Here is a 12,112-nt window from a genome sequence, read left to right as displayed (position 1 = left end):
CAAAAGAGGCACAGAATGTACATCTTCATGGCTTTATTTATTTATTTGTTTATTTTGACTAAATTCCCCTACCAAGTTCATAGCTACGGAGCTGGCACGTTGATGTACCATGATAGGGCACCGCCAGTTCCAAAGACAACGTATCCCAAAACCACACCACACCTGAGAAATGTAATAGTGATAAATCTATACCTGCCACACACAAATGTTTAAAATGAAAAATCTCATTTAACAAGTGTCCTCGAATACACCAGATGAAACCATTTAAAAAAAAAAACATTGAAAAAAAGCTTTTCTCCTTTGAAAGGACTACTATGAAATGAGAGTTAATAGTTGTTAGCAGTTTCTTTACCATCCCAAAGCATCTCCAGAAGACAGGCGGTCATTACACAGCATCTGATAAGTTCGTGGCAGAGTTCAATGATAAACACTGGGACTATGCCTGGAAGTCCACTAAGAATCACCATCCTGCTAAACTAGCTGCCAACGAGACACAAACCAATGCATTCGCAGTTTTCCCAGCAACCTAATGAAAGCAGGGTGGCTAATTTAATGAACTAAAGCCAAGCTGAATTACTGTGTATTCAACACCTGTAGGTCATACACTTGGCACTTAAAACACGTCCCACAAGGACCCTCTTTTCCCAGAAACAGAAATCTCCTTTCATTTGAAGCCCACATTTTTATTGGTTATTATTTTAAGCAAGTGCTTCATTTTCTTAGTTGGAACCAGGCAGAAAATAATGAGAACTCAAGAAAAAATGTTTCCCTTTGTGCAATGAGAGAGGCGGCGTACTCGCTTTATGCCAAGTAGGACAGGGTATCTAATGCTCGCTTAAGGCAAACAATTGTTTAGGCTTGGAGAAAAAGCCCACACATTGCAACAAACATCTTCTCAGCTTCTCTGTGACTAATAAAACGAAGACGACGACACTAAACAAGTAGTGGCAGCAGCACAGGGTTTCACATCAACTCCTGACACTTCAAGAGGGCAGAAACCACAGGCTGAAGCACGGCGAAAAGTCTTTGCAGGACAACTAATCCGTGGGGAATGACTGCTTTGTTTTTATAACCTGGAACCGCATTTGGAAAAAAGCCTTCTTCTCAAAGAAGTACTGCTCTCAGTTACCTAGCAATAGGAATAAATACTTGTCTTTTCATTTTTTTTAAGCGATGAAAGCATAAAGTACGTAAAACACGTTGAGATCAACAGAAACCTAAAAGAAAACATTGTCGAGTACAAGCAGGATGCAACAACCCAGATAAGCTGAAAATACTAAGACCTGCAAAATCCATTTTGGGACAAATAGGTCTTTTCATTCTCTCCCTACCATTCACATCCCAGAACACCTGCACATTTAGTCAAGGATTAAGGAGTCATTAACTAAAATATACACTTCATAAACTGAAAACGCTTATTTGCAACACAGGAGCGTGATTACGGATGCAGAGAGCTCTGCAGCGCTGATGGATCAGGAAAAGCTCAAGTTACATGTCATTTACCAGAAAAGAGAAGAATCTACTCAAGTCCCATGCACGTTCATTTTCAGAAAGTATGGGGTGCATCAGCAGCCCGACCCTGAGCTCCTCAAGAATGGGCTTCAATTCCAGTCCTCCACACATTCCTGTCCTGTCCAATTTTTAACAACACGCAGTGAGCCACAAGAGTATTGTTGCTATAGGCTAAAAGAATTTAAACTAATTTTCAGAAATTAAGTGAAACTATGCTTGTAATTTGTTTTGTAAGTCTTCTGACATTACACTGAGTGTTGCACTTCAAAGTGAAGAGAAGCACAGAAGAAAAGCAATACTTCCAAATATTAGTTCTTGCTGTAAAAAAAAATCATATATATTGTATATATTATATTACTGCAGCTGATGACATACCTAAAATCTACATCTAATGTCAGAGTTCTCAGCCTTTTCAAGTCCGTTTCAATGTCAGGAGCTTACTGAGCAGAAAAACAAACAAGAACTCCAAAGCAGATCAACGTCATTCAACAAAACCCGCTCCTTTTACTTTCCTTTTCTTTTTCCTTTCTTTTAAAAACATTGCACGCATTCCTCAGAAGACAAACGATGACAGATTGATTCTCATAACCTTCTTAAAATTCTTCTAATCTTTAAAAAAAAAACCAAAAAACTTAAAAATATTAATTGTTACTTCTAGTTTATGCAACGCGAAAGCCAAAAGTGTGTAACAGGAGAAATACTTGGCCTTCATCTGAAGCTAATTTAGGGACTATTATTTCCTCCACAGGTCTAGTCATATTTTATTGTAAGAAATGCCTCTCTTTACTATGTGAAGATAAACACCGAGGTGTTTTATTGCAGTCATTTCTTCAAGATGGTGACTGTGGTGCTGACACAATCAAGCCAAGCGCAGGAAGGCAGGACTCTGGATTTCCCTTCCCGGCGTCACTCCTGGCTCTACCTGCTTTTGGAAAACCGCTGCCCTCGTCTGAGGCTCAGGCTCCACTCATCTATAAAACATCTCCTTACCTCCGGGGCTGGTGCTGACGTATGTCATACAAGCAAACGGTGATTAATAAAACCATAATTTCACCTAAAGCATACATTCCCAGGTATGTTCCTTAGTCATCCTCACTCAGATCCCAGACCACCAAAGCTCGCTGCCACAGGCTCGCCCATTGGATTTAACAGATTGTCCCATCGAATGTAACAGATTTATAGATAAAAGATGCGTGGCACGATCAGACCAATACAAGGATAAGCCAGATTTAGTTCTCAGTGCAACTCTTGACCTAGTAGCGCTACTGCAGAGCGATGATCGTTGTGTATTGCACCTTCCAAAAACTGTACCTAACTACTATCCCTCTGAGCAAATGCAAATGAACTTCCATGTGCCACTGAAAATGTAATGTAAAGAAGACAAGAATTTGCTGCTTTTAAATAGAATCAATTTCCCAAGACTCAAGTCACAGTGGGAAACAGGATTTTAAGTTTTGAGTTGTTACAAGTCTGAGCAATTAAATCTCATAGAGAAACACATTAATACACGGGGTACACGTTTCTGAGGTGAGGAAAGATTAATAACCCTGGTATTTAACACACTATTACAACTACAGGCACAATGAACTTCCCCTGGGTCTGGTATACAATTGGGTATTGCATTGCAGGATACACACACGCAGCCTCAGGTTTTCCTATTAAAGTACTGAATATAAATATTGCACCTTTCTAAACCACTGGTCACTGCACTGGCAGGTCAACCCGTCCAGCAGGGAGAGACGTTTGGGTGATCTTTGTCAGTTCTCAGGATGTGGAAATGCGTTGAAGCACCATCTGCCAGTCCTTCAATTTTAAGTCCTTCTTCACTGACACACGGACTGGGAAAAAAAATCAAAACCAAATTCCCGTTGAGCCATTCCCGTGGTGGAACTGGTACCGGCCATGAACTGTGTGGCTTTCCTACGTGCAGCTTCACAACCACCAGTTACCTCTGCGATGGGATTTTAGGGGGTTGAGCTGGTTTTGATGCGATGGGCTGACGCCGAGCTCAAGCAGCAGCCTCTCCAAGCACCTACCTTTAAATCCACAAAAGCCATTTACGCTTCCAAAAAACACAAGAACAATCACATTAGACTGAAAAACGGTAATCTGCACACTCACCTCTCAGCTGCTACCAGGATCCCAGAGGCTCCTCGGAGTTTTCCATTCCCTAATCACGTGAAATTGTGCTTTCAGGCACACCCAGCTCTGGCAGGCCCCAGCATCTTACCGCCCTGTCTCCAGCTTAGTCTCACTTGTAGTCACAAGCCCTTCTCGAGGGCTTCATCCGAGGGGTTCAGTCCAGATGGCACTCAGACCAGATTCCTGCTTGCCTGGGGAGGAAGCTGGTGGAGGGGACGGAACTGGAGGCAGGGCTGCTCTGCCCCTCTCCGTCCAGCAGGAGCAGCGGGAGAGCTGCCTTAATTCCTCCCCAAACGGAGCCAGGGCTCAGACCACCTCTTCTCCAATAAACCTTCTGATCAGCAGCCGATCGGATCGTTTGCAGCGGGAAGCTCTTGATCTCTCCTGCTGAAACTGATACTCCTTGCAGGGAACATCAAAAGTCCGTCCTGCAGACACAAAGTCTACACACACACACGCAGAGCAGACGTTCGCCCGAGAGGAGGAAGATCTGCCTTCCGGTCTCTGTCTCAGTTATCAGCTCTTTTATCCGATGACTTTGGCATATATAAACCTAAATCAGTAGCGAGGATAAACGCCTCTGGTAAACCAGAATAAAGTGCCACGTTTCCAAGAGAGCGATGGGTTAAAAACCTGTATTTCCCTAGCCTCCCTCTGCTGCGTGCCTTCAGGCATCTTCCCACAGGTAGAGCGCAGTCCCGTAATAGCTGCCGCGGATTCCCATGTGCTAGGGCATTTACTAGGCACGGAGAACACAACCGCTGCTATACTGACGTTACGGTTCCAAGCAGCACTGATGTGATCTCAGTATCATTTCAGGGGCTATTTTTAAAATGCCTATCTGAGTTTTCATGGATTTAGCTACACATCAGAGCTTTACAATCAGTGTTTATTACTGTAGACTGTTAAAAACACGCAGCGCTTACTGCTCCTGGAAAAAGGCATTTCAGCACACCAGTTCAGACACTTCTGAGTATTGTGGATGGTGATTAACAGTTAAACCCTCTTCCAAGCAGACTTAGAAGTTGATTAACTACAGCATCCCTTACACAGAGAGGAAACAACTCGGCTAAAGAAACCTGAATGAACAGGGCTGTAACATTCTCCCAGAAGAAAATGACCAGTTTATGGGAGCACAGTTATTATACGAGCTCTGAGGGATTTCCCCTTATCTACTTCTTCAAAGAACATGCACCACACTCACAATACAAACCAACGTGTTTTATGTGTATATACATTACGAGCATTTTCCTGCAATAGTAAAATGAGTAAACCCAGGACTTTCAAAGTAATTTTATTGCTCCTTTTATGGATTTTCCTAGCCCTTTGATGAGCTGCCATTGACAGAAGGCAATCTCAGCTTCGTGCCTTTGTTGCTACTGCTCGTGGCAACCGCACCCATTTCCAGCCTGGCTGTGGGAACACCGCGCGCCGGGAGTCAGAGCGGGATCTCCCAGCGGGAATCCTCCCAGCGGGGCCCCGCATCGCTTGTAGCAGTACCGAGACTTTCTTCAGCATGTGCTTTAGCACACAGCGAGCTCGGGAGAGAGCAAAATGTAACGTGAAGATGATGCAGAGACAAAAGCCACCAAGGAAGCGGTGGAATTCCGAGGGAATTCTAGGAAATTCAGGATTGCCAATGGCCATCAAATACAGAAGGGATTGCTTTACCTCGTGTTAATAAATAAAAAAATAAATATTTAAGCCAGGCTATAACCAAGCGCCAGGAGAGCTCAATATCCTCCTCCTAACAATATATATGTGTGTATATATATATGTATTGTTTACTGCAGGCAAAGGAGAAGCAGTGCAGCAGCTACAAAAGAAACGTAAATCCTGTACAGGAAAGCTGGGGAGGGACTCTGTCAGGGGGTGCAGGGATGGGACCAGGGGTAACAGCTTTGGAGTAACAGAGGGCAGGTTTAGATCAGATATAAGGAGGAGATATAAGTCTTTACTCAGAGGTGAGGCCCTGGCCCAGGCTGCCCCATCCCTGGTGGTGCCCAAGGCCAGGCTGGATGGGGTTTGGGCAGCCTCGGCTGGGGGAGGTCGCTTACCACAATCCATACAATTCCTGTTCCTGCCGTTGTTTTGGGGAACAACCAAGTGCTCGAGGTGCTCGTAACAAAATCCGTTATTTACAAGTCCTTTCTCAAATGGATATACACAAGAACTGTGCTCCACAAAGGACTGCCTGGAAACCCAGCTCAAAGATCATTTTTTCAGGCTTGTTCTGCAGAACACCTGCGCAGCAGGCTACGGTCGGGGGGAGGACAACTCGCTCTGCTGCCCAGCTGATTTGACTGAATACTAGCAATGCATTTCTTGCTAATTTTGTATGCATACATACATACAAACACTGTGATTTCTCTGGTAAACTAATCCGTATTAAAGCATGATGACCCAGGTGACATCCCCCAAATGCTCCAGCTCAAACCTCACTTTTTCCTGATAAGCTGCAGTGAAAGTTGAAGACGTTATGCTAACACCTGGGACGTGGCCCAGACTGGGGTAGTACTTGAAATAAATTCTGTCTGCATTGCTGTGATAACTAAGAAACGGGAATAATATTTAAATTGATGCACTGTGGCTACTTTTAAGCTATGTTGACTTAGAAGCGCACATACTGCCAAGTTTCGAGTCTTACCTTACATATGTCCAGACGTGATTTTAGCACATTATTGGAATAGTCTTAACCACTGCAGCCTCTCGTATGGAAGCACCACAAGAATCCAGCATGGTGTAAGGTTTCTGAAAGCCAATCTTTACCTTTCCAGCTACAACGGATTATTGTAAGAAGCAGCCACTTAATAAACTGATAACGTTCTTCACAACACAGGAAGCTCCTCTCAAAGCCAAAGACAATAGAAAAATAAAGTGCAAGGAAAAGTAATTTAAATGTGAATTGTATCATTGCTCCTCTACATGTTAGCACTCACAATAAGGCAGCCCACAATCTTATCTAGCCGTGGTTAACCACAGGCAAGGTTGTAAACATGGATTTAACCAGTTAAGAGTGCATTCCGACAATTCACAGCAGATCTCAATTCCCTTTATTTTGGCAACTCAGTGTATAAGCAAAGATTTCATTTGCAATTACACATGCTTCTTAAAACTGTTTACCACGTAATTACATCGTCGTGGTGGTCAAACTACACTGACAACTCAAAAAGCCACATGTGCAAGTATATTTTAAATAAATTTATACCTTCCACCTATCCAGGTATTACAGAGGAAAAATATTTTATATCCACACGGAATAAACGAAACCCTCTGCAAAAAGCCTGATACAAACGGGACTTTCTCATCATCACAGAAGCAATGCACTATTCTCAGCAATATTAGAGGAGATGGAAATGCATTTCAAAAACCCACGAACCCTAGAAATAAGGGGAGGGTTAAGTGATCTCTGCTTTACATGATCAAAGGTCCTCAGGCGTACACAGAATTCCACAATTAAACGTACTCAGGGAGGCTATTAACACAACTGATAAAATCAGAAAAAAAGTCAGTTGGAAAGACTATCCTGCCAGAATACGAGGTCTATCAGCACCACATTCCTGAGCAGACACCCAGAGACAGCTGCCATATCCTGGACTCTCACCTGGAGCAAGTCTTCGTAACGCCCCGATGGAACCTGGCTGGGAACCACTGAACTGACGGCCAGCCACTGGAACAACAACCACAGGCACCAATCGCCCGCTTGCAGGGTTTGTAATAGCTACAGCACATTTTCCCCGATTGGGGATTGACTGAAAGGGACCCTGAGTGCATCCTTCCTAAGACACCCAGGCCTTGAGGTGAACAGCAAAACCATCTGTGCTTCCTCATTTCTGATCGCTTAAGTCAGAGCTGTCCTCGGAAATAACACAAGGCTGCCAAGAGCACAGAGAGGAGAGCAAACACCTCCTCCTCCTCCTGCGCCGCCTAAAATTATCAGCCTCCAAAAGCCCAGGATCTACCTGTAACTGTACTTAGGCCAGCGTGACAGCGGTGTACAAACAACGTTCAAAAATACGTCCATGTGTCCAGTGACGTTATCAGGACATTTTTTCCAACAACCCTTAAAACCAACGAAAAGTGGTCCTGTTACTTTCTGATTCCCTGTACCTGTTGTTGTACTTCTGTAATGATTTTTCAGAAGATCTGACTCTAACAGCTGCCCCCTGTTTAAAATCCCATAGCGTAGCTCAAGCATTTTCTGTTGAATGAAGGCCTCAGAAGGGTTGCTGCCTGCTCTCTGCAATTTTTAAAAGAAGTGAAAACATAATGTCTTTCATGATGAGGGTAGTTTGGTCATTCAGCTTTTTGGGAGGCAATATTCCACCCTACAACTGCAATTATTAGAGGCTTAAAAGGTCTTATTTGCAAGATAATGGTTGGAAAATCCAAGAGCAGCTAGAATATAAAACATGCAGGAGATTCATGTTACCCACCGTTATTACGGTAAGTAAGTCTAACTCTCCAGAAAGCACTAGTCACTTTTTAAAATTACTTTATTGAAAATGCAAAACAGAAGCGAACTCGCCCCAAAAGTCACTTCTTTCCAAAAATGAGGAGCTGAAAAGCTATAGGTCAGTTGCCCTTTCTCCCCAGTAGTCCCTTCACAGCTCTCACGCTGCTCTGGTTCCTTCCGCTGGCTTTCCTTCTCCCAGGTGGGAGACTGGAAAAGCAACGGGTCCCTCGAAAAGCCTGTCCCGTTTTTTTGCTGAGCCTGGAGCGTCCCTCGGATCAGCTCAGGTACAAACTCTGGTAGCTGCACGTGTTAAACATGACTATGTTTACACGGGAAAAGTGCAATGCATTAAAACGCTGCAATTTCTGTTACACCGTGCATCTTTGGGCATAAATAATGAAAGGTAAGAAGCCTGTCTGTATCAAAAATCCATGACTGTCTTTTTTTTTTTAATCTTACCCTGCTAGACTGGTGGAGTCACAAATTTCTAGCAGGGAAAAGCAAATCCTGTAGAAAAAAAAAAAGTATGTCAGCAAAGGCCTTTTCTTTCCCTCCATTAATTCTTACTGAAATATTTTTCTATGCCTCTGAAACCTGGCTTTGAACTACAGCAAACAATTCCTTCCCGTCAGACATTTGTCAAATCACCAGGGCGTTGCTAAAGTCAACGTGGGTCAGAAAGGGAACAAAGTCTGCTTCTGCATTCTCTCGGGATGTTCACAATAGCTGAGGAATTGCTCTAAATGAACGGAGATCCTGGCTCCTGGCAAGCAGGTGGAAAGTATAAATCTTACATTTAAAGCAAGTGTGTTGGTACAAAAGAATGGGTCCTGCTGTTACAACCAGGAATAATGATGGATGGCAAGTGTCGCTGGGGAAGGACATGTCATGGTGAAACACAGCCAGACTCACGACAAAAACAAATGACCAACAAAGACAACAACAGATATCTATCTTCAGGATTCGTACTGTTGCACACCCTGGCCTTGCCAGGCTAATCAAAAGTACCACTTGGAGAAGCACCTATTTGTACAAGCTAATGCAATGAAAGATTCAAACCCCACCAGCCTCGAATATGGACCAACGTGTAATTATTCCTTCTTGCTGCTGTCCCAGCCCACCAGGCCGTGCTCATTGCCACTCCTGCCCCGTGGCACCCACGAGTGACAGCGCGCAAGCCACGCAAGGCGAATTCCCTCGCGGCTCCCAGCGGTACCTCTTGCTCACCCTCGTGTTTCCAGCTCCTGGGGTTTCCAGCCCACAACTAACAGCACCATCCGGGACGGCAGCTGCTCTGTTAACACAGACTGGTCGTATTTTGGTTCTGTGGGAGGTAAATAAATGACATCAGAGGGATATCAGGATTATTTTGAAATGCAACCCGCCGAGCTCCTCAGCACCCAGGAAGCACTTGCACGTTCGTGCAGCCTATCGAACTGTTGTCCAGACCACGACAAAACAGAAGGGGCCATGCTCCATGAGCACAACCCATCCAACCGGACACGGGATGAGCAAGATGGCTGGGATAACATTAATGGAATATCTCCATATAAACTGATATTCCCTTCAGGAACACATTAGATGCTCTGCAATGAGAAGTCCTGATGAAGGTGATGTGGTGTTGGGTACGCACACCACGTGTCCAGAGATCGAGTCAGTGAAGCAGTCTCAGGAAGTCCCGTTAGCTGCAAGTCCCAATACCTCATTCTTTCAAAAAGCTGCTTGGTCACAGCCTCGAGGGGGAACACAGAGAAACTGCAGTGAGCATGAACACCGCGTGCCCTGACTTCGGATCTCATCTCGACAGGCTTTGGGGTACCTGGGGTTCAACTCACCCTGCACTCGAGGTAAGCAGTGACAGCCCTTCATCTCTGACTATTAAAGAGAAAAATAAATCATGCCACACATATTTTAGTTAAATCAGCTGCATGCTTCAAACCCTTATGACCACAAGTCTCTCATGGCACCTGTATTACAGCCCTCGGCTCAGCCAACACTCAGCCCGGTACAGAGCTGTCGGCAGAGGTGTCCGTTCTGCACTCTGAACCCCTCATTTCCTACAGCTAATGAAGTAGAAATCCTACCTCACTCGACACATCTTTCTTCTTGTCTAATTATCCTGTAATTATTAACTTCATACTGTTACTTCACAGAAAAAGAGAGATTTTCAAGTCTGTGCAGATCTGCAGCTCTCCTCTACCTCAGTAATAGCTTAAACACCTAGTCTAAGTTTTTCCACACGTGACATACTTTGTGTTAGTGAGAATCCTTTTTTGTTGTGTTTGTGTAAATCCGGAGATCTCTCCAAATGTGGAATTCATTACAGTGAGGAAAGGATGGAATTTTGTTCCCGAACATTTTGAATTTGGATCATTTCAACAACCTGCCCCGCAAAAGAATGGTACCGAACCCCCAGAGCAGAGGCAGGTGGGAATCACATCATTTATGTATAAATGCATGATATATGATATATTTTATATAAAAATATATATATATATACATTCAGGCACAGCTTCCCTCCCACAGATCTCAGAGGAACAGCCCTGTTGGTTTCAGAGGCCAGGCTCAGGCTACTCACACTTCGGAAAGGCTCAAAGAGCACAAACTGCGCCATCTCCGGCTGCCCTGGGCTGAAAGGGCAGCAACGTAATCAGAATTTCCCCCGAAGAGGCCTGCCTTTTTCGTGTGTGCTTGCATGCTTTACTGATCCTCGTCCTCTCTGGTCAGCTGTCGCCCATGGGTAGCAGAGTTTTTTTTCTGCCTTCCTCCTCTAGCACAGATGAAGGCACACAGTCAGGTCTGAGCATTGCAAAGAAAGAGGCAAGCAAGTCTGCCTGAACCGAACAGCGATACCCTTGATACTCTTGTAAAGCCTAACACTTTGTTATCCTTTTCTTTTTTGCCCTAATAAAGGCGTGATAATTTTGAAATCCATTTTCGAATCTCTTTAACAACAGCTCCTGTAAATCTCACAGTAACTCAATGGGTAACTTTATACTAAGCTTGACGTGTGTTTTGATAATAATACACACATATTAAAGCAATAAATCCCTCAGGTTTTTTTAAACCAAAATAACTTGACATAAAGCATAACTATTATGGCGCAGAGTAGATTTTACGGTTTGTGATCAGAGGATGTTGTTATAAAGCAAAACCCAAGCAAACCACCCCAGCACCCCCAGAAAAGACACGACGAAACCCAACAGCCGTCAATGAGACGGGACAACCGCGGAACAGCCGCAAGGACGAGCTGTAAGGCGCTGTGGTACTCGAGGCAGGCACCACTCGAAGGACCCGAAGCCGACCCGAGGCAGGGAGCAGCGCAGGGAGGTGCTCACCCCCCGGCATCCCCTACTGCTGCTCCCTACGCTGTCAGCTCCCACTGCCGTGCACTACCCTGAGCTCGGAATTAGGGCAATTTGCCGCAACAGGTTCATTCACATCGAGACAAAGCCGGGGCAGCATTTTTTCAAGAAAGGGATTAGATGACTGCAACTTGTACCACCTGTACTTATGCGTGTTTAGACCGCGAGAAGGGTAATCACCGCACTGCAGGGCACGAGCTGCAGGGGTCAGGGAGATAATCTCACTGCCATCCTCCTGGCTTTGACATTGCCCAACTGGCTCGGCGCATAGCGGAGGATATTAGTCTTCCCTGCAGCACCAGTTATTCATCGCCGCCAGAGGCAGCTTTACAGATCTCAGATTATGAACCAGCCTCGTATCATAACCTGCTCGTCCAAACTCCCAAATGCACCCCCCAGCCCGAAGTCTGAAGGCTACACACACGGTGTCTCAGACACCGACACTTTTCTCCTCTTTAAGGTCCACAAGCCCTTACAGGTAAGGCACAGTCTACAGGCGCACCACAGAATTTCCCGGAGCAGCATCAGAAATGATTATTGTTATACCAATGATACACAGACCACTGAAGTCAGCGAGTTTTTAGGGAAGTTTTCATTTGTTAAACTTCCCTTTAAGTAACGGACAGAAATCACAGTA

The 12,112-nt window shown here is 44.6% G+C and overlaps 1 protein-coding gene across 5 annotated transcripts in view; it reads right to left on the bottom strand.

Moving 5' to 3' along the window:
- Positions 1–12,112, bottom strand: part of LYPD6B (LY6/PLAUR domain containing 6B) — a 41,763-nt gene that overhangs the window by 25,978 nt on the left and 3,673 nt on the right. For 2 of the 5 annotated variants that reach the window (XM_040560853.1, XM_040560858.1), the window contains exon 2: positions 9,338–9,434. The exons of 2 other annotated variants lie outside the window; for them this stretch is intronic. The gene's annotated coding sequence lies outside the window, so the exon portion shown is untranslated. Of the gene's footprint in view, positions 1–7,258; positions 7,432–9,337; positions 9,435–12,112 lie in introns of those variants that run through there. One more of the 5 variants, XM_040560854.1, reaches the window with a different exon arrangement.

The sequence above is a fragment of the Cygnus olor genome, chromosome 6 (genome assembly GCF_009769625.2).
Source record: "Cygnus olor isolate bCygOlo1 chromosome 6, bCygOlo1.pri.v2, whole genome shotgun sequence".
Classification (NCBI taxonomy): Eukaryota; Metazoa; Chordata; class Aves; order Anseriformes; family Anatidae; genus Cygnus; species Cygnus olor.
Note: the sequence above shows the minus strand (reverse complement) of the source record. Positions and strands in the feature narration are given on the sequence as shown.